The sequence below is a fragment of the Lagopus muta genome, chromosome 3, assembly GCF_023343835.1.
Source record: "Lagopus muta isolate bLagMut1 chromosome 3, bLagMut1 primary, whole genome shotgun sequence".
NCBI classification, from domain to species: Eukaryota; Metazoa; Chordata; class Aves; order Galliformes; family Phasianidae; genus Lagopus; species Lagopus muta.
In genome coordinates, this window is record NC_064435.1 from 36,438,138 (window position 1) to 36,461,675 (window position 23,538).

General features: G+C 40.8%; 1 long non-coding RNA gene across 1 annotated transcript in view; it reads right to left on the bottom strand.

Annotated features, from left to right (window-relative positions):
- Positions 1 to 271: 271 nt before the first annotated feature.
- Positions 272 to 23,538, bottom strand: part of LOC125691054 (uncharacterized) — a 28,082-nt gene continuing 4,815 nt past the window's right edge. The window contains exons 2-3 of the long non-coding RNA XR_007375898.1: positions 10,439 to 10,504; positions 272 to 10,314 (exon numbers count right to left, since the gene is read on the bottom strand). This is a non-coding gene — a long non-coding RNA (uncharacterized LOC125691054). The remainder of the gene's footprint in view (positions 10,315 to 10,438; positions 10,505 to 23,538) is intronic.

The window sequence follows — 23,538 nt, forward strand, 5'->3', positions numbered from 1 at the left end:
TTTATCTAATTGCAAATTAGATAAAGATCTAATTACAAATAGGGAAGACAATTGGATTGGTCAGTGTTTTATATTTTCATTTACTTCTGTATTTCCTTCAGTTCATTCATATAATTAGATTTTGTGTTAGGATGCACACTTTGTATGACTTACAAAGACAGCAATAGGCAATAAGTAATATGTAATTTTTTAATATTAGTAATTGCTATAAAAGAATGACTTTAAAATTATTAAATAATATAAGGGAAAATTTTTCATATTCTCTGTTCTACTAAAATGTGCTCCTACTAATAATTAAGCTTACGTTCAGAGTTGGTAGCAAATTTACGGCTAGAAATCTAAAGCTTAAGAAGTAGTTTATTAGGAAGGTCTACCGTGGTGTGGAAAGAACGATTTTTAAAAAGACATGATGATAATTAGAGGCCAGATCCAACTAAGCATAATTAAGATTGAGTTTAGGAGTTTAACTTGGAAAGTCGGTATATCAAGAGCCAATTGGGTGTGGTGCTCACAGGGCCCACTGAAGCTGAAAGGGGTAATTCATCTTTTCTGGGCAACACGCTGTCTTCCTTCCGTGGATGAAAGGGAGCTCCTGCCAGTAATTAAAGTCAGAGTTAGAGTGAGGGTTTGATGGCCTTCTGAGCCCAGTTTATTGCTGGCCTCTGTTTCGCCTTGAGAGATACAGGAAGAGTGGGAACATGAATGCATCTGCTGTACTGGGATATGGCAACCTTTATTTCACTTGACCTGTAACACTCACGGCATAAGAGATGCTGCAAATCTGGGGATGGCTGACATTTCTGTCCTTTGCCAGACGAATGAACGGGTTTCTCTGGTCATTTAATACTCAGCTTCCTTTTCAGCTTGTAACATCCTTTAATTATTTGTTTTATTTCCTGTAACGCTTTTCTCTCTTCTTCCGGTACAAGCTGAAAAATATTGACAGAGAGCAGTGGACCATTATGGACTGTCTGCCTGTTTTGTTTGCTTGCTGCTTGCATGTTGGGTTAAAGGTAAAAGGGCACTGGAGTCAGAGTGATTTCCTGGAGGAGGAGGAAGATGGATCCTTCCTGTGGAAACATCTGGGCACAGCTGGAGAGCAACAGTTCCAGCAACTGGAGCACGGGGGAGAGGAGCAGGGAATCTCAGGCAGAGGCAGTCAAGAGGGGCAGGGAACATCCACGGGTAGGAAAAAAAACATTTCTTGGGATCCATAGGAGACCGAGCAGTTTTCTTCAGTCCAGAAAGCCAGCTGTCACTGAGCCTGGTCGTAAGGAGGACATTCTGTACAGAATGGAAGGCAAATAACTTTTAGGCTTCTGCACTGAACCAGTTTTGCAACTTCTGGTTCATCAATAAGGAAAGGCTTACAGCTTTTCTTTTTTTTTTTTACTTTTTGAGAAAACATACCCCTCCTTGTTTCTGTAAGTGCTTAAGAGCATTCAGAAGTGTTCAAATGAGGCATATGTCTGTACCAAATAAATGCAACACGCTTAGGGAATGCCCTCACATTTGTATCATATAAATCACCTCTGCCTCAATAGTTGTCTTGAAGAAATAGTCATTCAAGAGCTATCATTTAATAAAACAGTAACAGAAACTTGTTTGTTTTTTTTGTTTGAAGTACAGCTTGGGAAGGATTGATTGATAAGGAAAACAAATGACCTGCTAATTAAGCACAGACAGGTAGTTTGTCAAATTTCTTTGCTATGCTGAGAACTCCTTGGTCCCTGGAACAGTGCTCTGTGTGTAAGAGTGCTCTTGTCAGTTTTTCACTGCAAGTTTTGCTCTGCTGACTTTTGTAACCACTGTAGCAGTCCGTGTGTGCCAGTGCAGGTAACGCTACATGAGGCTGTTGTACCCCTGAGTTCGGTTTGATGGGCAGAGAACAGAAAATAATTCATCTCAGTTGTGCCTTGAAGTAATAGAAACGAGAGCCAGGCTGAAGAAGAAACTTCTGTTTTCAGATCTCTGTATGGAAACCTTCCAGATAACCAGCTCCTCTGAGTAATTGTTTTCCATTTAATTAGGATACAAAGAGAAGATCAAGAGCCAAGATGTCCACAGCCAGAGATAAAATCATGGGACACAAAGTTCAGGTGTAATGAAGGAGATTTTCAGTTTAAAGTGTTACATCTGTAGAACAAACAAAAACTCATGAAGAGGAAGACTGTGCGCTCCTTCTTCTGCCCATGAGACAGCTGTGCGAAAGTGATCTCAGCACTACAAATGCATAACACAGTGAAATGAGAAAACCAGTATCTGCTCACATGAGACTGAAAGACTTTTATTGTGTTCAGAAGGCAACAAACACAAGCATCTTTTACCTTAACTTGTCAGTTCAAACAAGTTTCCCAGCTGATACATTTTGCTTGTTTTGCATCTGGCTAAGAGAGTCTCTATGACTTATTCTGTGTATGGGAAATACTGGTTTTCGGTCCAAAATACTTCCTCAGCTCCATGTTTTTTTGAATGCAAAAACATTTATGCAAGTCCCAGAAGTATAACTTTCCCAGAAAAATACTTGAACTGTCCAGTTTCACACTGGCATTATTATATCCCATTAGATCAGTAAGATTGATAATTTTAGAGGCAAGGAAGGAAATCTATTTTTTTTTTATTTTCTATTTTCTTTTATTCTCTGTACCGGAGTCATAGAATCATATCATAGAATGGCCTGGGTTGAAAACAATGATCATCAAGTTTAACCCCCCTGCAATGTGCAGGGTCACCAACCACCAGACCAGGCTGCCCAGAGCCATATCCAGCCTGGCCTTGAATGCATCCAGGGATGAGGCATCCACAACCTCCTTGGGCAACCCATTCCAGTGCATCACTATGCTCTGGGAGTCCACCATCAACTGAAGAATTTTCAGGGACCATTTTTTCAATGCAGAGACTTCAACAGTTAGGCAGTTGTGCTATGTATATGGAGAGTGAGGTATGCAAGAGTGGGGTCCATGGGACCCACCTATCAACACACAGTGGTGGTAAGAAATCCCAAGTAAGCATGAATCTCACTCATTAAGGTTCTCCAATGTCAGTACCTCTCTCCTGAAACTGGTGTCTCTCTTTCTCACAAATCCCTAATGAAGGTAAGAGGAAGAGCCAGTGCAGCTTAATGATGTGGAGCATTCACTGTTGCATTCAAACTTGTTTCTTTCATCTTCAGAGGTGGCGGTGCTGGGAGAGTTGAGTCCAGGTTTTGTAGTTTCTTCTTCACATTTTTGCATACTGTATGATACAGCTGAATGGACTTAGGACTGTTCAGATCTTTCCAGGCTTTGAACTCCTCCTGAATTACGATATGCAAAGTGGAGACAGTTAAGACGGCTAATTGAGGTTCACTCTGACTTGTTTGAAACATGGTGATAATACATAAAACCCCCTTGGTAAGGGGGTGAGGTTGATCAAACCTTCTTGAGATTTAACCTTGAATCTCGTATATCCTGGATGAGAAATTTAACCTGCAAATTTTGCATAAAAGATGAGGACATTAAAAGGTAAGGACAAAAGATACTTTTTTTCCTTAATTTTGTAGAAGAAACAGCTTTTTTTTTGTTGTTGTTGTTGGTCTAAGAACATCAGTCTTATAAGGTCTCACAAGGAAGAAAATACAGTGGTAGTCTCATGGTTTGGGAATTCCCTTTGAGTGTGTAAGTAATTCTTGGTGCATCCCAGAACAGGCACAAATTAGGAGCCTGGAAACTGTGGGCTTTCTGGAGTGAAGAGCTGCTAAGTGAAGGCATCAGGTAGGTGAGTTTCAGACTCAGTGTGTAAATCCTGAACCCTTTGTATGAACGTAGCTTTATAATCCCATCCTTCCTTTTATGCTTCTATGGCTCCACGAGGAAAGCCTGAAGGAGTGGGAACACCTTCTTTCTATAACTGCAGGGTGAAATCTCAAACAAATGGCAGAGTACCCATCAACTTCAGTCATGTCAGGAATTTACATGTGGTTAAAAGATAGCTGTTTTTGTTTTTATCGTATGTCTTTCCCCTTTGTTGATGAGTGTTGGCAGTGCACTTAACATAATGAGATTTACAGAGCTTCTTGGGACAAGTTTGTTTAAAAAAAAAAAACAAAACAGAAAAGAAAAAGGAAGCTGTCTGATGTATCTAATAATAACAGAATGGTAGCAAACTATTCACGTGGTCGTCTCAGTTAGCAGGGAATGTATTTAGTGACTAAAGGGGAGGAGGACTTCCAATCTTATATTCCTATGAAATATGCAAAAATCTGAGCGATGGGGCATGGGGTAAAATATGTATATCTGCATCAAACAATGAAAGTAATGTCATTAGATCCATTCTGAAATACTTAGCTACAATTCCAAACAAGTACTTGATGCAGTTAATTAATGAGTTAACAACAGACTTCTTTTCCAGCCACTGCCAATCACGGTCCTTATTTGTATCCACATAATGTTTTAATGATAAAAGGCATAAATCAGATTTTTTTTTCATGACTTAAGAATACTGTATCTCAGTTCAAACATTTTTCCACCCTTTTAAACACACACAAAAAAATTGTGTTGCTCAATAGGACCAAAAAAAAAATGTTTCTGCCAATATTCAGTTTTGTTCTCACACCATCAAATATTTCAAAGTAAGTGTTGTAAGTGCTATGACTAATACTTTCTGCTTTTCACTTACTTCTGCTCAAGCTGTAAGGCCAGGATTTGTTCTTCTTGTCTGTAGTTACGCCTTTCACATAAGTTATTACAGATCTTTGGTTTGTTACTAATTAAAATGCAATTGTTGTAACCAAATTGTTCCTGCCACTCAAAACACAGCATATATGGCAACTGTTCTAGCACCTGCCTATCTCCTGGGATATTTTAAGCTGCACTTTTACTTCAAATTAACTGATTTTAAATTGATTCTATACAGTTACTTGTTTTGTGAAATTGTTCTACACATGGCACATGTGTTTGCTTGGCTGTGGGCACTTCTCTGCTACTGAACTCAATTTGATTGTTTTGGGCATTTGTGTAATGTCCAAAGCGGTCCTCACAGCAGCGTTAACAAGTAAGTAATTGATTTACAAATTGCCATGAAATCTGTCTATTTTGGATGGGTCTCTATGAGTATTTAATATAGGACAGTCCTTTATTAGAGAATACCTTGGCTATTGAGTCCTACTGTGTGTTGTACACTTTTTCTCCCACTTCTTTACACCCTCTCTTGGTAAGACACTTTGCAGTGCATACTTATGAAGAAGGCATTTCAGTCTGTAAGCCTTATGAAGGAGCTACACCAGCTCTACTTGCATGTTTAGCCAGTTCTAGTTTAGCTGTGTAGTATTTTTTTCACTGTTGAATCCCAATTACTTCTATATTATTTAAACTAGAATTTTTCCTTTTTGCTTAAAGCTTCGCATATTTTGGTTGGATGTGTTTAAATTCCCAGCCATTACAAAATGCTGCCTTTCATCTGTGTGCCACTATCTTCTGCAGGCACCGCTTTCAGAATCCCATTTGTTGTCCTTCAGTAGTGTCAGAAAATCTTAGAATCAGAGAATCAGAGAATTAGAGAAAGGCTTGGGTTGGAAGGGACCTTAATTCACTTAATTCACTGCCATCCCCCTGCCATGGGCAGGGATGCCCCCAGCTAGATCAGGCTGCCCAGGGCCCCATCCAACTGGCCTTGAACACTTCCAGGGATGGGAGCACCCACAGAATCTATCATTTTTCTCCCTTCAGCAGTGAACAAGGCTTTCCTCAGGTCAGGGAAGTAGAAGGATGTGCCATCAAAAACCCTTTATGTGATGGTCATCTCCTGCAAGGTGGTAAGAGCTCCTGACTGACACTATTCTTATACAGGGCAGCCCTGACTGTGCAGGGAGGTGTCCAGGCAAGGTACAGAAAGCAACTGCCTTTGTGCTGCTTTTCCCACAAGGCACTGTGCCAAAGTTGAGTCTCAGCACAGGCTGGAGACTTGTGTACAGATCCAGCTATATGTAAATGTGCGGTACTCAGTGTCAGAAATGGGATTCCAAACAGCCATTAACACCTCAGATGCTGAAATGTTAATATTTTATAATTAAGAATATTACGCAGAAATTATGCTGTTATGCTATGTGTAATTTTTCTCGTTCATCAAATTTCAGATGTTATTTTGCATGATTTTTTGGATGCTTTTAAGTGTTTTTCGTCCAACTTTGTTGAATAATTACTTATCTGTCATCTGTTAACGCCTGCTTGATAGCTGAACAGCCACATCTTGGCTTCATAGCCAGGGATATTGGCTAGTTTACTGCTGCTGTTTTCATGTTCATTGTTTGTTTTCTAATGGCTTTTGAACATTTCCCATGCATATTTGGGCTGGAATGATTCTTTACATAATGCCTTAGAGGAAAACAAGGTTCTTCTAATAGCAATTAAAATTAGCAATGATATTAGGCTAAGAATTTAAAATCACATCTCACTCTATGCTAGTTCTCTTTGCACCATTAAAAAAAATCAATTTTCAACAGCATTGTATACCTCATGCATAATACACAGCTTCAGTGATGCACTTCTTGTTTTGGCTCAGGCAGATATAGCTTTTTTCTCTTTTTTTTTTTCCTTTTTTCCTGTAATAGTTTATACTGTCTGCATAATGAGTCCTATCGAAGCTTTACCAGGAGAGTTACACTGTTCACACACTTCTGTTAGTACAGAATTTCCTGTCTGTTCTCTTAGAGAAGTTCCTCTTATCCTCAGATCTTCATGTAAGTATCAGGGAGAGACAAATCTGTAGCCTCAAGTTTTCTTTGAAGCTGGTTGTCACAATATGGGTGCAGGAAATGGGGGAACAAAATTAGGAAATGAGAATCTTGAGATAAAAGAATCATGAATGGTGCTGCAAGATGCTCCCAGCCATGCTACACTTTTTGTGCCATTGCCATGTTCACAGTAGATTATATGAGGAATAGTGCCATGTTTGGAGAGGTATTCAAGGAAGAAGAGTTGTTTTCTAGCCAGAATTAGAGAGGAATGGACAAGAAATAACAATGAGAACTACCAGATAGATCAAGAATTTGTGATATCTGGACATTTGGGATGTTTTACCATCTGAAAGTGTTCCTACAAGGTGACCTACTTTCAGATTCATAAACAAAACATTTATTAGGAGTCTTTCTATATACTAAATGAATACATTTTCACTTAAAAATGAATACCTTTCAGATAAAAAGTCTTTCCAGGACTAGTAAGTAGATCAAGGTGTAGGAAAAGAATTTCTGTAATAATAAAAAAATCTGTGTTTGCCTGGATTCAAATGGAACATTTAGATCCTAAATTTACAGTGAAACATAGTCACAGAAAATAAAGTCAAGATCAAACACTCATTCTTTACTTTATAGGTTTTTGTATTCATAAAATGCAGATTTGTCAGCTGCATGATGTGGGTAGAAAAATAAATAAGTTCAACTCTTACAGTTTAGTCATTGCAATCTTCCAGGTGGGATTCCTACCAGCTGATCTGCAGTGAATACTGATATAGGGTAGGTGCTGCCATGAACTGTTCACACATTTCTGTAAATCCCTGACAACTCTATCTACCTAACTAAGCTAAGATTCCAGCCATGAGAATGATGTAAGGAGAAAGGAAAATGGGCTGGTGATAGAATCATAGAATCATTTGAGTTGGAAGGGATCCTTAAAGGTCACCTGGTCCAACTCCCTGCAGTGAACAGAGACACCTACAGATACATCAGGGTGCTCAGAACCCCATCCAGCCTGACCTTGACTGTCTCAAGGAGTAGGGAACCCACCACCTTTTGGGGCAACCTGTGCCAGTGCCTCACCACCCATATTGTAAAAAACCTTTTCCTTATATCCTGTCTAAATAACTCCTCTTTTAGTTAGAAGACAGTTCCTCTTGTCCTATCACAACAAGCCCTGGTAAAGAGTCTGTCCCCTTTCTTCTTGTAGACCCCCGTTAGACACTTGACGGGCAGCCCTCAGCTCTACCTGGAGCCTTCACTTCTCCAGGCTGAACAGCTCCAGCTCCCTCAGCTTATCCTCATAGGAGAGGAAACCAAGAATGAAGTATGGGTTAGTCTTTGTGTGAGGATTACTGGGGATGGGCTTGGAAGGAATGTTAAGGAACATGTCGCTTTGGATACCTGAAGTTAGATATGGAGCTCATATTCATTTCTACAAATAAGAACAGAAGTTATATACTGAAATAAATATTTGAAAGTGAATTATGTCACTTTGAGCTTACTTCCTTGACTAACTTTTTGGTGAAGTTATGGCACATTGCATTGCATCACCCTGAATTACAGTGTGGTGATGTTTTTGATGTAGAAGCTCAACAGGAAGAAGAATATCTCTTCCCAGATCTTTCCAACATTACACAAAAAACATTGACATTTCTCTACCTTAGCAAGACAGAGCTTGGTAATTACATTGTGAGAACATATTCTACATGTTAGCTAAAGGAACTACAGCAACTAAAACTTGACTGATGGCAGCCTGTGGTAATACAGGCATGTTTTCTCTGGATGTTGTGGAAGAAAAGTGGTGCAGCTGGCACAGAGGCCGTGCTTTACTATCCCTTAGCTTGCAAGAAGTCATAAAGCAAGAAGTCACTCTTTGATAGAAAGCAATGTTCTCACAGAGCTACTGATCTGTCCAAGCTTGCAAACAAGCACAACACAACACCACAAAAACAAAACAAAACAAACAGGCATTCTGCAGTATTTTCTGAATATATAACTTGGATCTGTTCCCTTCCTCTTTATAACGGCATCACTGTCATACCTCTCTGTATGACGTAAGAAATGTGTGCTCATGATAAAAAATTCACCTGTATCATGGTTCAATAAGCAGTCTCAGAAAATATTCCTCTAAATATTCCTATTCACTTAGCAAAGATGCAAATGAACCAAGAAAAAACACATGACAAGCACTGCATTAGTTGCTATATATACTCTAAAGGTCAATGTAATGAATTGAAATAAATCTAGGACCACCTTCAAACAAGTTAATCTCCAGTTAAGATTTTGATGTCTCTGAGGGCCTTGGGCTGGCCAATAGGAGGCAACAGGCTCAGGGATTTAGATAATATTTAGGTCAAATGAATTATCTTTAAAGCATATTTCAGAAAATGTTCTAAAAAGTAAATTCAATTGTAGTGCAAGCAGCAGCCCAGCATATTACACACCATGAGAAAGTCATCTGAAGAACAATCAGTTTTGTTTAGAGGAGAAAAAACATATATAGTCTGAGGATTTGGGGAAGTACATATTGGAACTTTCCAAAGACCTTTTGATTATTTTATTACAAAAAACAAAGGGAGTGGTATTTAAAAACATGATTTCAAATATTTTGTTTAAAAGATACCATAGCAAAATATCCAGTGCTTTCAAATTGAGAAATTTCATTGAAAATGAAAACATGGAACTTAAATATTGTGGCTTTTTTAAATTTGCACCACTCTCTGTTTCTGGTGTGGATATTTATGTGTGGATAGTACCCCAAGTTCCCAAGTTTCAGTGCCCCCAGAATTCATTTACTTTACACAAAAAGTTATTTACCCAGCTCTGATGGGGCCTTAAACCTTACCTCTTTTATAACTGTTCCTTGGAAAGAGAACAAACTTCTAAGGATTGCAAGATTCTGAGAGAATACTGCTTTCTGAAGACCTTTCTTCTTTTTTTTTTCAGAGAAAATGTGGTAGTTCAGTGATGTCTGTGATGTACAGATGGTGAGAGTTAGTGGGTACAGTAAATGTATTGCAATAACATAATATTTCATACCTTGACCTTTCAAAATTGATGTCATTTATATTCTGCTCAAAGTAAATTTAACTGTTTCACAAAGGTTGGAGGAGTTCCTGAAACGTTCAGTATCAGTCTGTGCTTCAGACCAGTATAACAAAGAGGGAGATTTCATGGATAAGACTGAGATCTTTCAGAGAGACAAATATTTTTATGTCTTTGGTAGTACTTCTCGTTACAGATACCAAGGGAGTCAACTAGGAAAGGTGCCCTCCTAGATTTGTTGCTTGTAAGCAGACAAGGTCTCATGGGTGAAATGGTGACTGGAGGCTGTCCTGGCCATAGTGACCATGAGATTGGTGAACATACAATCTTTGGTGAGAGGAGAAAAAGTGCCACATTAACACTGGATATGGGGAAAGCAGACTTCATGCTGCTCAGGGAACTATTTGGCAAGTTTTCTATGAAAACTGCTTCTGAAGGCATAAGGATCCAGCAGTGCTGGTCACTTTTTTTGTACCACCTCTTACCAAGCAATTCCATAATGTCCAAATTCATGCAGCTGGGGTGGAAGGCCAGCTTGGCTGAGCAGGGATCTTCTTCTAGAGGTTAGGTGAAAAAGAAAGTGTATGGTCACTGTTCAAAGTGGTTCAGGATTGGGAGCAAAACCTGCTCATGCATTAGATCAAACATGCATAGGACTCGGTTTGATCTCCCTGTACACACCTGGGTGTTTCCATGCAGCTGATGCACGCAGGTGATCCCATTGCCATCATTCCTCCATCAGTGTTCCTGAAAACAGAGGCAAAACAAAACAAGACAGTGGGAATGAGTTTTCAGTGTTATGTTCAATTGGTGCATTCCTAAGATGCCTTTTAGACTCGCTTTGCTTTCAGCTGATGTAGCTAGAGTACCTGGACTATGCAAGCTGTCTGTACTCTTATGTGCAGAATTACACAGTGTGTACCATTTAAGAGTAAAAAAAAAAAGTCTTCTACCATCTTCTGCCATTAGCAGCAGAGGTACTATGTTGAGATGTCACTGCAGCAATCCTCACAGAAGAGTAGTAACTGAAGGCCTCTTCAAACACTGGAATCTCTTTGCAGAAAGTACAGTTATAAAAGCTGTACCACCCAAAATCTGCTCTGGAATCGGTATGAGATAGAGGCTGACTGTAGTCAGACTAAGCACTGACAGGGTAAAGTAAATGAAAATAACCAATGGAAGCAGTATAGTGCAATTTATAAAATATCGAAATGAAAATAGGTGAGAACTCATTGTATATGCTAAATTATACATATAGGTGACGACTTCACATCTTGTGTCTGTCATGTATTTGTTGTATTTATTGTGAAAGCTAGAAAGGAAAATGGTCATAAAATATTTAAGCCGAGTAAGTGGAAAAAAATGTTTTCCCAGGATAATGCACTCCTCCAGCTATTAGGTAATGAAGCAAAGAAGAAGCATTTATTTTTCCAAGCAGAGGGCGTTGCTTCTAAGATAAATCTCTGTGATAATGAACATAAAGCAGACATACCACATAATTAATCCAAAGGAATTGTATACAGCATGTATTGAATGAATGATGGCTGCTCCCAGTGGCCCTGTTCCCCAGAGCAGCACTGCGGGGCTAAGTCATCCATCTGTATGGGGCTCATGGGAGTCAGCAGAGGTGATGATCTCCAGCAATGTGTTTACTCCTGGAGAGCAACACTGAAGGAAAACAGGCATTTCCCTTCCCACAGATGCGGTGTTCGCTGTGTGAGTGGCAGGGGGCAGGCTTTGACAGAAGGCTTTTTCTGCACAGATGTCCTTAATTTGTTTCCTATGCATTAAAGGCTTTGCTTTACTTCCGGTACTGCTTTCCAGTGATTTTTATGGGTGACACTGCTGTTAGTTTAGATGGAATAACTATCTCCCTGCTTGTTTAGAAGGACTGTTTCCCCCCCAAAATCCAAACACAACCAGAGGTTGGTCTTTAAATTACCTCTCGTGCTTTACTTTGGGCACAATTAGCACTTTGTTTCCTGCTGATTTTTCACACCGTGGGACTCAACTTCCTGTAGTCTCATATTCAGTGTGTTTTTGGTGGTGCAGACAATCTGAAAATCTGCCTGGCTTCTGTACCTTTTTCAGCACTGATCATTTTTTCAATATTTGTTCAATATTTTTAACGTTCCTTTTACAAGATCTCATTTCTAAATGTCATCCCTTGATAGCTTTTTAAACCTCTGAACTTGTATTTCTTTATCAATTTCAGAAATATTTATATTTGCCTTAGCAGTAATTCCCTTCTGTTCTTTCAGGAAAAGAGTTGCTAGCCTGAAAATGTAACTCAGTAGAAACATTTCTAATTACTGTACAAAACACTTCATTAGGATATTATCACAGGAATGTCATTTGAAGTCAAATATATAAGTACATACAACCTGGTGATACTTACAAAAATACCCAGGATTAACTTCAGGAGCTCAGAAGTAAATGCATGCTCCACCACCCCAGGTGCCAGCTCATTTGCTTGGGCAGATCGAGCTGAACCTGTGACAGGTTTCCTCAATGACATGAAGTACCTGTAGTTAATGGTGGAGCTGTTTGCTCTTACAATGTCACCAAGGCTATTTGTGCCGGGTCACATCACTTCAAAGAAAGTTTTTTAAACTCTTCTCCCTCCTTTCATCTCGTCTGATAGGTGAATATTCTGCCCTTGCTTATTGTAAAATCAGCAGATATCGCTTATTCCTTTATCTTAAATCACTGCTTTTCTAAATTGATACTATTGTCTATGTTGAAAACTGGATAGTATGGATATGCATGTAATAACAATAGCAAATAAATACTACTAGACTGCCCAAAAGTGCATTTAACATTTAACATTTTCATTACCATTGCTGCACTGGTACAGAGAATATGTGCTATATGTTCCTTAAAAATCAGGTATTTATATTTGATGTCCTAACTGGACTTCATTCAAACTCATACCTGTGATTTGAGTACTTCTCCTCTCATCACATAAAAAGAGAGGATCCAAAAGTGATGGAGCCAGGTTCCATGGGGTACCACAGGCAACGGGCACAAAATAGAACAGAGGAGGTTCTCTCTGAACATCAGTAAATGCTTCTTCTATATGGGCACAGGCTGCCCAGAGAGGGTGTAGAGTGGAGACCTTTACAAGCTGTCTGGATATGGCCCTGCACACCCTGCTCTTGGCGTTGGGCTGGATGGACCCAGAGGCCCCTGCCAGCTGCAGCCTCTCCGTGATTCTGTGATTCTGTGAAACCTCATCCCTTTGAACACAGCCAGGTGTCTCGATGCTAGGATGGACAAACTTGTTCAAGTATAGGTTAGTGACTGGGCTGAAAATTCAAAGTTCACGTAAACAAACATATGGTACGTTTATAATTATTATTTCCCCAACTGAGGACTCAGTAGTTTGAAGCTCATTACATAGGTGGGGGGGAGGAAAGGCCTCTATAGGCATACTGTCTTTATTTAAGGAAATGAAATCTAAATAACACTTCAGGCCACTGGAGGCGAAACTCATTTAAAGGAAGCCCAGGAGAACAAATGTGGGTGCTGCTATCATCCTTACCTCCCCATTTTAGGTATTTTCCCCTGTTTAAATAGAAAGAAAAATTTCACCTCGGTTCAGTTCTTGCAGATATATAATTTTAGTGGCTCTCACTGACTACATTTAAAAAGCTGTGCAGGTAATATTTACACAAGGAAGAATAAAATTTTAGCCGTAATTACAGCTCCAGGCTACAGCTTCCCTTCCTGAGGGGTTTCCGGGGTGGCCAGCAAAGGCCCCACAGTAAACTGAAGAAGTGCTGCTCCATACTTCCTCACGATTACACATCTTTTGTTTTTTATTACTATGGTTATGATTCTTATTTCCACAGTGCCCAAGAGGGCTCAGCACAGTGGGAGTCCTATTTAACTGCAAAGAGAAATTCAGAGACAGCAGTTCCAGAGCACCTGTTTGAAAGAGATTACATTTGAAAGAAGAGCAAGGCAGCTTCCAACACTGGAGGCTGAGCATGCTCAAATATACACTCACCAACACACTGCTGTTTAACTCAAACAGACGTTTTCCAAGCAAATAAACAAACGTGTATTCACATCAATATAAGGATCTGGGGTCTGCTCCTGCTTCTGAAAATTTGGCTCCATGTACGTGGATGTGGAAAACAACAGCTGTGAAGGAGGAAATTTGGAGAACACCAGAGCCGGCTGCAGATTTGCATTCTTTGACATCTGGTGCAGAACAGACACTGCGGAGTTCTATGACAACAGAGACTTTATGCATCTGTCAGCTAAACCCAGCATTTCTCTTTGGGATGTTTGCATGAATGAGGTTGATCTCAGAGAGCTGCTTTAGGCGAGAACAAAAGAAAGGAGGAGGATGTGCATGATTTGGACTCTGTAAGCAGAGCTGGCAAGTTGCAAGGAGCTCACCTTGAACTGGGATAGCACATCTCTTCTACAAGAATTTGCAAGATGGCCTCCACCAAACACCTATGTCTTTGATTTCCAAAATGCTGTGGCCTGGGGGCTTGCCTAAAGCCTTTTAATGAGCAATAAAAAAGCTTAAGTGTATTTGTGTTTGCATGCGTATGTGAGTGTGGATGTGGCAAATCCTGTTATAGGGGAGTGGCCAGTACAGCTTAAAAAAGTGATTTTCAACACCTCCTGTGGTGAACGGTCATTATCACAATAAAGCCAAATACTGAAGGAAAAGAAGAGTTGTGACCACATGACATCACAACTGCAACTCTCTGCACAACTCAGTAGAAAACCTGAAGGGCCAGGGTACAGCAGGAGTTAACAGCAGAGGTTTGATTAGTTATAGGTGCCTAAGATGAGATCCAAAATAACACGAAGCCATCCACAACACAACAGATATGCAACATCTATGTCCAAGAGTAATAACCCAGACTGTTATGGGGCCTTAAATATGCTAGTAAAAGCTTCAAGTGTATAAGGTTCTGCTACAGCATGTGATTTAAGGCACATTTTGCTGCAGCTGGATATTTTGAAGTCATGATCCCAGAAGGCTGTACCGCTTTTACACAAATTAACAGTTTGTGGTGCCCGAGCTGCCGGATTCTTAGACAGTAAGAAACCCAGTATGGAGCATGGCAGCTTCAGCTCCATTTAAAACACAAAGCTGAGAAGAAGATGGGGAATTCATTTCAGTGCTCTCTGCTTCACAGGGCTGTGGGTTACCCAGCAGATTACACAACCAACTTGGGTAAGTGTCTGCCTGGCCCCATGAATCCTGGATTCCTGGCTTTGGCTCAGAGCAGATTTCAACACCTTCTCCTTCCTTCCCTGTGCATGCACAGATCACGGTGCACAGCCTGCTGCTCAGAGGGCTGGGGTTCAGGAGGGTTCAGGCTCTTGTTAAATGAAGCAGGATCTCCAGGTGTGTTCATCCTGCTTCTGTGCTCTCCTTTGTGAGGCTACAGTGATGTGAAACTGAACAGCATGATGAAAATTTGCTTCAAGTTGTCTGCTCAAAAATGAGCAAAGCAGTGTGCTGTGCCTCTTATGAGGAAGGGGTAAATCTGGGTTTATGAATGAGTGAATCTGATTTTGAGAAGTCAGAGTGACATCAGAGCTTGAGTTAATACCTTCAAATGAATTGTCTAGAAAATAAAGCTGATGTCAAATGGGCTATGTGTCCTGTGGAGCTTGCCCACACATGTCTCAGTGGTGCAGTGCAACATATGAACACAGTTATCAAGTGAAAGAGCTTTGATTAGCGTGGCTGCCATCAACCCATGGCTGACATCAACCCATGGCTGAACTGGTTCTTCAAACATTGCAGGAGTAGCCCTCATCTGGGTTGTCAAGTGACTCTCAGAGATCCAACAAAAGCAGGAATAAATCACCGATAATTGTTACCGTGTTTATTTGATGTTTCTTGGTTTCATAAAATAATTATGTTCCAATGAAAAAATACATGTGTAAAATATGTGAATTTAGGATTAAGATGGCAGTGTCATCTGGATAACTCCCACAATGTAAGATAGATACAGAATATTGCAGACAGGACAAGTGCAGACATGGTCTCTTGAACTGATCTGCTCTTTTACCTCCTTCCAGTACAGCTGATATTTCTGAGATGAGAAAAGTCTGCTTTGTGCTTAGCCAGTTCATATAACCACAGTTCTCATGAAAACGAACAAGATTTTGATAAAGACACTGTACATGGTTATACATTGTAAATTTTCACATGCTCTCATTATGACCATCATTATATAGTGTTGGGCACTACATACTGTAAAATGTCTTTGCAAAATGAAATTAGATCACTGATTCATGGACTTTTATTTTAGTCCATATTGCGCAGTAACAATTTCCTCCTGAAGAAGGAAGCTACCTAATTTGATTTTAACTGGATTCTTCTTTTTGTGCCACCAGGATAAATACAGGCTTCACACGAAAACATTTAACTTCTCCTCATAACTCTGGCCAACTGAGAGTGAGCATAGCCTGAATGCAGGCAGAGATGCTGTGCAATCTGTGGCAGCAACCTTCCATCTCAGCCATCTGAGAGCACACACTGTGTAGCAAATAGTGCTGATGAAGGCCACCCTTTCTCAACATATGCAAGCTTCATAGCCCCTGCTATGCATGTTGTGTTATCTATGAGGTAAATGAGGTAAAAATGATGGGCAGTACAGAGGATGAATTAAGCTTTCCTCCTGCCTTTTTCATCTTCCTCTCAGACAAGCGTATGTTACATAGTGCTGCTTGAATTGCTTATGTTTAGTATGTTTATGAGAAGTATTATTGCACCTTTGCCATCTGTGTGAAGAAATACCCTGAACTGCTCTGGCTGCCTGCTGTCTCTGCATAGTATGTGTTGTGTTACACATGTGACGGGAAATGTTTCTGTAGTATAGACCCTAAGTCCTTTAATTGTAGCTTATTGCCCCATTATGGATAAAAAAGAAGCAAAGCTCTTAAGTATACCCTATTAATGACACCTATTAATATCTGTATTACTTTAGCAGTGCTGCAGTGGTATCTGGTATGCTAAATAAAGTTCCACAGTCTTCACAGAAGTACAAGAACTGTACAGAAGTACAGTTAAGTTCTCTTTAACTTTGAAAGAGAGATAGATGGAAGTTTACTAGGGGAAAGTAGGCTTTGCTGAGAGCTTGCGGTTGACAAATGTTAAAATCCAATTTCTGAGAAGTCTGCTCTTGGTCATATGATAGACTGAGAGAGTTGTGGCTCTTCAGCCTGGAGAAGGCTCCCGGGGGACCTTTTAGCAGCTTTTCAATACCTGAAAGGAGCCTACTGGAAGGCTGGGGAGGGACTTGGGCACATGGCAACAGGACAAAGGGAAATGGCTTTAAACTGGAAGAAAGTAGATTTAGACTAGATATCAAGAAGAAATTCTTTACAGCAAGGGTGGTGAGACACCAGAGCGGGTTGCCCAGTTGGGGTTGTGGATGCCCCCTTCCTGGAAGTATTCAAGGTCAGGCTGGATGGAGCTGTGAGCAACGTGGTCTAGAGGAGGTGTTCCTTCCTATAGCAGGTGGCTGGAACTAGGTGATCTTAAAGGTCTCTTCCAACCCAAACCATTCTATGACTCTACAAACCAGGCATGAGAGGAACCTTGTTGCCTTCAGATGACTGCCGTGTTTTTACACTGGATACCGACGCAGCTTCTTAAAGACAGAATGTATCTAACTTGAATACAACATGCCTGTTGCTTTTATCAGTTAACATCAGCAAGGAAATTGCATTTTTTGTTTGTATTGTAAAGTGCTGTTATGTCAACGTGTGTGGTGTTTGTATGTGTGTCCATGCATGTGGACGTAGCCCTTGCGGTTAATACACATGTATGTAGCTCCTATATGTGGTGTTTTAGTCATGTAATTAATTACTTCAGGGCTCAAAACCCAGAATGTGCACCCATGAACACTTCTGAAACTGAAGCACTACAATACTGGCATGCCTCAACAAGGGTATCAACCTTGTGCTAGATTGAAATCATTCCAGACAATCTGTTTTGCATTTCCAAGTGTGCTCTTGTGCTCTCATGCTCTAATGAGTTAACTCACTTGGTATTCATTTCCTTCTGACAACTGCTTTTGGAAAATAAAGTGTGCACTGTTATCTTTGCTTTGTCCATCCTGTTAATTGTTTAGGAAATGCAGCTGAAGATTATCTGGAGTTTTCCATGGCAAAAGTTGACCTGTGGCAATGGGACAATGATCAATCTCATCTTGAAGGAGTCTCAAACAAAATGCTTATTCATTGTCTTTTCTGGATTAAGCATGGCGCTTAAAAATGTTTCCTTCATTTATGCAAATAGATAAAAACAGAAGTGTAATCTTAGGAATTTTATGAGAAAGTCCTCCCTGGTGTATCAGTGCCATTCACCCGGTGAAGGTGAACATACCAACATATTGCAATACTCACATTTGCCAGCAGCAAGTTGGAAGTCTCCTCTACTCCTTTCTTGTTTTCTTACAGTCATTAAATTGACAATACCCTAAGAATTCACACTCTTAGTGCTTGCATTAGGTTGGCAGGAGATGAAGACAGATGCAGTACTCCTCCCCTACATTGTTCTTCAGCGTCAGATGCATGAAGCGATGCTGTATTACCCCAATGACGCCTGTGCTTGCTGCTGCCCAGCCTTAGCCTGCAAAAGGGCTCTTGCCCTTCTTCCCTGTGAATGGACCCTGACTGAGTTTCATAAAATGAAACTATTTAGAGTGCCTCAGATTCCCACTTAAAAACTGAAAAAACTTCCATGAGAGGCAGCTGCCATACAAGACAAGCTATTCATTGGCAGCAGCAACCTTTCCTGCTCTTTCCCATCCCTACGACACTTCCAGGAGCTCTTGAAATTGCTGTGCACATTGTCCTCAGTTTCCTAGTATGCTTTTCAAGCCTGCTATCCTATGGAGAGTGCAGCAACTAATTTTCATAGATGCATGGATATATTTGATCCCTGGTGTCCTGGCTGTGTTGCCCATGCCAGCTTTTTGCAATGAGTTGTGTGCTGAGCCAACTGCAGCGCAGAGCACAGCATTGCTTGTGCCCATCTCTCCCTTCTCTCCAAGCACAATTAGATCACCTCAAAATATCTGCACCACTCAGGGGCTCTAGATTTCACGTGAGGCTTCAGAGATTAATTTAGCACAACTGCTTTGCCTTGGGATTTAAACAAGCTACTAATTTAAAAGCCCTGAATCTTTCCGGCTGTCCCTGTGCTGAAGCCCTATGCTTCCCATAGGATCTCTGGGAATACAGAGTATATAAAAAGAAAAAGAAGCATGAGACTCTTAGCCTTTCAGCTCTTCATTTCCCCATGACTTTCAGATAGCTCTGACTTGCACACGGGAGAGACTCAGAGGTATTTTTTTTAATAGGAAACAGATTGAAGGTGCAGGTTTTCACTGATCTCTGTGCAAGTTCACCTCTCTGAGGAAATCCCTGAAGAGTTCAGTGCACAGCACGAGGCATATTTGGTACCTTGTATTATACTCTGTTCTCTCCTGCACTTAGTTTCCAATCAGCAGGTGGTGGAAAAACCTCTTTATTTTCCTTTACTGTGTACTTAAAGGTTGCAAATGATTTTGACCATCCTAACCCTATTTTAATGCAAGCCACTGAAGCAGAACCCTCGAATGCCCCCTGATCCTGAACAGAGAGCTGAGCAGGAGTGGAAGCTGGCTTCATAAGACTAAGGAAATCTGTTTTCAGAACAGCAGTCCTCTGCAGCTGCACGCGGCACTGCGAGACTGTCTGTACCAGTGCTGGGGTGACACACAAATCTAAGCTGTACTGAACGACTGCACACATCTGAATTTCCATTTTCCTCAGCATTCCACCCCTTCTGAGGTGCTGGTGGCACTTGGCTGGCCCTGCGTGCATTGGGTGGGCCATCTGTGCCTGGCTGCGTGAGGCTCATATTTTCCTTGATGCTGAAGAGCAGCTGCACATCTGCAGGATACTCCAGGGAGAAATGAACCATAGTTTGATTTTCAGAAATAGCCTCATAAATCTAAGATTTCTAAAAGAAAATGCTGGCCAGGCTTTTACTTAGATTCCATCCTTATTTTTTACTTAGTTCAATCTAAATAATAATAAAAAAAGGGTCCTGTATTCTCCATTACATAAATTGGTGCAGTCCCACTGAAGCCTATAGAATTATATCAAATATGCTAGCTGAAAATTTGGCCCACAGAGGGAAAAGAAACCTTGATAATGCTGTGCTGTCAACATAAGCATTCATTTTCCTTATTGTCTGTACCAAGGGATCGTTTTCTTTAGTCAGAACTCCAACTGCAATTTTTACTGTAAAGAATATTGCTCTTAAATAGAAAATAAAAAGTAAATGATGATAATTTTCAATAACTATACTACTATAGCCTGAATTTTCAAGGAAAAACATTACATAAACTCAATTTCAGATAGTGTTCTATTATGTGAAAACCACTGTTGATATAATAACTTCTATTTTAGGTTGCTAGTAAAGAGAAGAACAATGTGACCCATTTAAAAACTGGCTCACAGAAAAATATTAGTAATCCATTTATCATTTCTATTTAATTTTGTCGATAAGAACCACCTGATAGAAACATTTCTTTGTTGCAAAACTAACAGCACCACAGGACATATTTGACCATAACACATGCATTTTGCAATGGTACTGAGAAATGGATTTTCTGTTCATTGCCAGTGCAGTTTGAAAGGGAAATGAAAAAAGAAAACCACTCACCTTCGAATTCTTCAGTGGATGAAGCGAGGATTTTTAGAAATCTCAAAGTAATGGCAAATCACACTCACATGACTAGAGTGCTGCAGTGGCTTTGTACAGGCTTTTTGGGAAGGATAGGCTGGGATGACGAGCAGGGACAGTTGTCCTGTATTAGAGAGAGGCAGGCATGCATGGAGCTCTGCCATGACCCAGATGAGAGCGTATGGGTCTGGGCTGGCTGGCAGACCACCGCGGGTGACATTGGTGTGGGTATCTGCTGCGGACTGTGTGATAAAAAAGAAGCAGCAGATCATCAGGCCTCTTCTGGACGACTGGAAAAAATGTCTTGTTTACTGGCCCTGGTCCTCATGGAAGACTCTGACAATGCTGATATCTGCAGGAGGGACAACACAGAAGGGCAGTTGCAATCCCATGGGATATCATCTTGGAGAGAGGAGGAGTCCAGGAGAGCTGGCTGATTTTCAAGGACTGCCTCCTCCAAACTCAAGACTGGTCCATTCCCACGTGTAAGAAGTCAAGGAGATGAGGCAGGAGGCCTGCATGAATAAGCAAGAAGCTCCTGGCAAAACTCAATGACATAAATATTCATGAGGTGGAGATAGGGTCAGGTGATATGGGAATAGACAGTGCCTAATCATGCAGGGAGTAGGTGAGGAAAGCCAAAGCCCACCCGGAGTATAATCTGGAGAAGATGTGAAAGGCAGTAAGAGATTTCTAAGGACATGTCAGCAACAAAGGAGAGACTAGAAACTGCTGTTTCTAGTTGCTGCTGAACAGTGCAGGGCACCTGGTGACAGAGAATATGGCAAAGGCCAGTCTACTCAGTACCCTTTTCTCTTTGTCTTTTAATGGTAAGACCAACTTTCAGGAATCCCAGGTTTCTGACTCACAGAAACATCTGAAACAAGGAAAAGTTAGCTTCGTTGGAGGATCAGGTCAGGGAAGACTTTAAAAACCTGCACACACAGTGACTTCTGTGTGACATTATGGAATGCAGCCATAAGTACTGAGAGATCTGGTTGTAGTCACCACGAGGCCACTCAACAATCCCTGAAACATCAATACAGTATGAAGGTTCCTGAGGACTGAAAAAAGCAAATGTTGCTCCTTTCTTCAAGTTGGAAGGCCAGTCAGCCTCATCTCAGTCTCTGAGAGGGAATAGAGGAAAAAATCCTGGGTATCATTTGCAAAAATAATGAAAAGCAAAGAGTAGGAGTAGTCAGCACAGGTCTGGGAAGGAAAAATCATTCTTGACAAAGCCGGTAGCTGCCTATGAAGAAAGGACTAGTCTGGTGCATGAGGGGAAAGCAGTGAATGTTTATCTTTAGTAAGGTTTTTGACACTGTCAAATTGATTAAATACAGACCTGGACTGAAAATTAGCCTAATTGCTGGTTTGAAAGGATTCTGACCACATAACAAAGTGGCCACTCACCACAGATATGCACTGGTATGAACAGTGAGGATGATATTGTTTAACATCTCAATTACTCACATGGACCTTGCGAAAGACAAAATGCTACTACACCAAAAAGTTGAACATGATCCACAAATACACATATGCAACAGAGAAGGCCAACAGCCTCCTGGTTGCACTGAGTATTTCTAGAAGGCTGAGGGAAATTATCCTTCCCCTCAGTACTAGTGAGCATGTAGAGCACTGTGTCCACTTCTGGGGTCGCCAGTACATGAGAGATCTGGACAGTGTCTAGTGAAGGGCCATGAAGGTGATGAAAGAACTGGAGAACCTCTGCTGTGAGGAGTGGCTGAGAGCTGGTACTGCTCGGCCTGCTCCAGAGGAAGATCCATGGGAAATCAGCAATACCTATAAATGCCTGAAGGCAGGGTGTGAAGATGATGGAGCTACGCTGTTTTTGGTGGTGCACAGCACCAGGACAAGAGGCAATGGGTACAAACTGAAACACGGGAGTTTACCTCTGAATACAAGGCAGCACTTCTCTGTTGTGTGGGTGATGGAGCACTGGCACAGTTTACCCAGAGACGTTATAGTTTCCTCCTCGGAAATCTTCATAAGCTGCCTGGACATGGGCCTGGGCACCCTGCTCTGGGTGTCCTTGCTTCAGGAGGAATTGGACCAGGTGACTTCCAGAGGTCAACATCAACCATTCTGTGGAATCATTGCTTATGTAATTTTTATAAAGAGCTGCCTCTGAATAAAGCCCCATGTTATAGTAATATACCTAATCACAGTCTCCTATTGTTAATAAGTTATCAAGAATTCCCATGTAAGTCTTCAGGTTGCAGGTGCACACAGGCTCCTGACATCCAAGCAGAAAGATATCAAAGGTCTTTTATCACGATTCCAAGGCAGATAGCAGATGTTTTGACACTTCTCACAAGCTGCACACCTGAAGGGCTAGGCTGCCCTACTGTGAGGTACACAGGTGAGACCATAACCTTGGTCCAGAGCACTGGAGAGGAGAAATGAGCTGCTAGTGGCAGGCAGCTGGTTTTGCTGGCACTGCAGCAGTTCAGGAGCCCTTCTCTCAAGGAGAACCTGATGCTGATTTTTCCAGCCTACTTTCTAGACCTTTTGTGCTGATCCTGCAAAGCTTGAAGGGAATAGAGCAGGGCTGGGAATACATGTGAAAAAATTATCTCCCCCAGTGTGCTAGGTACTGAACAGAAGGAATATGTAACAGCATGACATCTGCACCAATTCCACAGGGACAAACTGTTTCTGAAAGCTGTTTTCGGTTGTCCAGGAAAACTCATTTTCTTCCCAGGTTTGAAATAGGCAAGGTCATTTCATTTTTACTTCAGCTGCCTGTTATTGTTATGATTATTATCATCAGTGAATTATTTTGAATATCAAGCGCACAAAGCAAACTATTCTTTTAATTTTTACATCGTACTTCAATAGTAAGTTTTGGCCTGCATTTTTATTAAATGAGAAAACATTACCTACTCTGTTTAGAATTAATGCATTCATGAGTTTTATTTTCAGTGGCTATGAGGGAAAGAAAACATTTTAAAGGAAATTGAGGTAGTTGATATCTTCCCTAATGCATTTTTAATGTATGAGACATGGTAAGGAGCAGAAAAGCATTCCA